The following is a 4,252-nucleotide window of genomic DNA, read 5'->3' on the forward strand; positions in this document are numbered from 1 at the left end:
TACATACACCAGTCTGCTGCTGCGTACATACACCAGTCTGCTGCTGCGTACATACACCAGTCTGCTGCTGCGTACATACACCAGTCTGCTGCTGCATACATACACCAGTCTGCTGCTGCATACATACACCAGTCTGCTGCTGCCTACCAGCACAAACGCCAATGAATTAATTAATTTATTAAATAAACATGTATTTCATATTTATTGTAGTCTTTGGAAATTCAAGAAAAGCCATCTGTTCTTGCTGGGATTAATAACGCATTGGATTCAATAATAAGGTCATCAGCAGACTGTAGTTTACACTGAAGCGTGTCCACCTCTAGAACACACACCAGGGTTCCAGAACACACACCAGGGTTCCAGAACACACACCAGGGTTCCAGAACACACACCAGGGTTCCAGAACACACACCAGGGTTCCAGAACACACAGCATGGTGAGTTCTTTTCAATACCACAGGCCCATTCACAAAGCTCCTTGTATTGTGGATTGATACATCACTGACTCACCCCCCCCCCCCCTGTTATGAATATCATACAGGATTGCTCTCTCGTACAAGGTGATGCAATATCATGATCATCATCATGTATTTACTGCACACATAGTCCATACAATATGTGCATATAAAGTACATGCGGTGGTCCCGTCTCTTGTTCTTTCATCACAGTGGTATTATACTGCAGTCAAACACAACACACACAATGCAGTGTAATTCTGTCCTGTATTATCAACAGAGAAGAAGCCCCTCAGCTACACTTTTAATCACTTTCTTTGATTGATTATCCGTGTGTAAAAAAGTGCCCACTTTGCACTAAAAATGTCACTGTAAATATTTGACAAATAGCCCCTCTCCAGCCTCCTCCAACAACTTAACTTTTCAAATGAGTGCATATACATATACAGTAAACAGCATGTGTATATTGGCATGTTCCATCATACATGCATTAAACCATGTCAGAGAGAGAGAGAGAGAGAGAGAGAGAGAGAGAGAGAGAGAGAAGGAGAGAGAGAGAGAGAGAGAGAGAGAGAGAGAGAGAGAGAGATGGTCACTGACAGAATCCATTCTGTGATATTGATTTTCACAGTAGAAAGTAAAGGTGCTTCAAAGTGTGTCATGTCAGACTGATGCACCATCTTAACTGTTGATTCCCTCATTGATATACAGTTATTCAGTTATACAGTTACCAAAGTCACAATACTGCAATGTCGGGAAAAATACAAATAAACACAACAAAGACTTGTGTATTATTCATTTCGATGCATGCTTTGTAAGAGAAGATCTTGTGGATTCCTCAGGTTGACAAAAAAGAAGTTTTGCTGAATAAGCAAATGTTATGCAGTAGCTATCTCAAAGTCCTCTGTAATGTGTCTGTATAGAATGATGGGGCCGTTTGTAATGGAAAACAGAGGGAATTGCATGCAGATCCCCACTGGGCACAGACGTCAATTCAACATTTATTCCACGTTGGTTCAATGTAATTTCATTGAAATGATGAGGAAACAACATTGATTCAACCAGTGACGGAGGGGAAATTAGTGCCTGTACCTGTAACAAATCTATTATGCTCCCGATTCGATTTCCCGCACCAAAATATATCTGCATACACAACATAAATATGCAAATCACATCAGATTACATTTTTCTCCAACTGAATAATTTGGGATTATCAGTAGTAGGCAGGATAAATCTACTTTTTCTCTTGGCCTTGCTGCAGTCTGAGTTCCCTCTCCCCACACTCACACTCACACGCACTCACACAAACACTCACACAAAGGGAATGAAACGCATTGCTCACCCAGCGCCTGATGAAATTCAGCCGACACTGGGGTCATGGAGTTGTGTTGGAGACCATTGATGTTGAGCGCCCCCATCTGGTGAATCTGGGTGGCGGGGAAGGCCACGCTGGGAGTCAGGTAGCCCCCGTGGCTCGCTGCCATGATGGCTGCCTGTTGCTGCATGAGCTGGGGGAACAGGAGGGAGAGATGGAGCGAGATTAGTATGGATGGTGGGAGAACAGAGAAAGATGAATGGATGGTGGGAGAACAGAGAAAGATTAGTATGGATGGTAGGAGAACAGAGAAAGATTAGTATGGATGGTGGGAGAACAGAGAAAGATGAATGGATGGTGGGAGAACAGAGAAAGATTAGTATGGATGGTGGGGAACAGAGAAAGATTAGTATGGTGTGTGGGAGAACAGAGAAAGATGATGGATGGTGGGAGAACAGAGAAAGATTAGTATGGATGGTGGAGTACAGAGAAAGATTAGTATGGATGGTGGGAGAAACAGAGAAAGATTAGTATGGATGGTGGGAGAACAGAGAAAGATTAGTATGGATGGTGGGAGAACAGAGAAAGATTAGTATGGATGTGGGAGAACAGAGAAAGATTAGTATGGATGGTGAGTGAGAGAGAGAGAGAGAGAGAGAGAGAGAGAGAGAGAGAGAGAGAGAGAGAGAGAGAGATGGGAGTTGATGGATGGATAGTGCATGAAAGTGAACAGAAAGGAGAGCGGGAATAAAATAATGGGAAGGGGATAAAAGTCTGTAAAGCGATGTTTAGTGAATCTGTCTATCCTCACAGTGAGTGGGCTGTCAGCAGCTGAAGGAATGGTTCAATAGCTGTCTGTTGGGCTCATTTAAATCAACGGATTGACATGTGCATATTATTCCTGTCTCTAGGGAGAATTGAATTGAATTGCATTTATCTTCCTTTGTCAAACTTCTCTGTGAGTGTCCCTCTCTGGTTGTGTAAGGTAAAGTGGAGGGGCAGTGACATCTCTCAGTGGCTGCGCTGGTTGAGCTCTTTTTCATTTGCTGCGGTGCCACTGGCGTGTCATTAGCAGCGACCTGTAATGGCAGTCCATTTATACTGGACACACTGTTAAAGAACTGGGCTGACACCCTCTACCACTTAGCATTAACACACACACAGCTAAACCCATTCTCTATCCAATACTGCCTAGAATATACCCCCACACACATACCTAGTATTTCTGCTCTTAGTTTTCTCTCTGCAGTGCAGAGGGCCTAATTCCAGAGAAAATCCATCACTGTACAATGGTGTTTGCAACCTCTGGACTAGAGGGTTTATCTGGGGAATCAATGCTATTGTGTGGGGCATGTACTTCATGTTCAGGGAGGCAGCTACAGTATTTGGAGGAAAAACATGAGCATGGTGGGACTATTCCATTGCTCCTTATTCCTGTTTAATAACCCACAGCTCCCTCCGTCCAGTTGAAAAAGTGGATCCCCCCGAGTCTGACTTAGCTAAGCAGAAATCACTCCGCCACTATAGCTAGCTCTGATGCTAATGACCATATTGTGCGGTTGAGGCAGAAGATGCCACTCTCCCTGTATTTGCGTGGAGTCCCTGGATAGGAAAAGCCAATTATTTTCCCTCAATGCCCCTGTCAGGTAACCTGAAAGTGGCTGTCCCGCCACAAAGCGGCTGTCCCGCTGGCACCTCATCCATTAGCCACATGCCTTACCAGCGCTATCTATTAACTCCTTTTGTCATTTGCATAATTGTATCAACGTGACAAATGGGGATCATCCATTCTGCTCTGAATAAGATAAATTGCGATTTTAGGGGTTCAGAAAAGGACATCTAAACCAAAGAAAACAAACAATGAGAGGAAGTCAATGTGAGAGCTGTGCTTGTTGAAGGATAGGGATGGTGTTAATGCCCTCATTAAGATCAGACTAGGGTTGTAGGTTTGGGGTAGAGGGCCTCTGATCTCATTGGCCCCTGTATATGTCACACCAGTCACTGGCTTTTGTCCCCCTCTCAGGCTCTTCTGCCTGCTTTCAATAGGCTCTTGGGACTTGGGCTTACTTGAATGAGCTTGAAATCCATTTGCCAGTGGCCTATACAAGCTGATACAAGCTGCAGAAGGCCTAGATGGTAGAATAACAGAGTGGTGCGGAAGGCCTCCGTATATCCCTTCCTTTACATGCATTGTGTGATAATGCAGTCCTTCATGTCAGCTGCCAGACTGTCATGCATAACACCATGGCATTCAGTGATGTTTTTCAGAATTACAATGCAGAAAGTCGGAAGCTCAGGCCTGTAATTATGTTGGAATGAGAGTGGGAGATACAAACTGGCTCTGATAAAAAGCCTTGGTCCACCAACTGGAAGTGTTGACAGAGATATTCAGAGTAATTTGGTCCACCAACTGGAAGTGTTGACAGAGATATTCAGAGTAATTTGGTCCACCAACTGGAAGTGTTGACAGAGATATTCAGAGT

General features: G+C 44.0%; 1 pseudogene; it reads right to left on the reverse strand.

Annotated features, from left to right (window-relative positions):
• Window positions 1-4,252, reverse strand: part of LOC111972085 (CUGBP Elav-like family member 5) — a 387,343-nt pseudogene that overhangs the window by 23,055 nt on the left and 360,036 nt on the right.

This window comes from Salvelinus sp. IW2-2015, linkage group LG13 (genome assembly GCF_002910315.2).
Source record: "Salvelinus sp. IW2-2015 linkage group LG13, ASM291031v2, whole genome shotgun sequence".
NCBI classification, from domain to species: Eukaryota; Metazoa; Chordata; class Actinopteri; order Salmoniformes; family Salmonidae; genus Salvelinus; species Salvelinus sp. IW2-2015.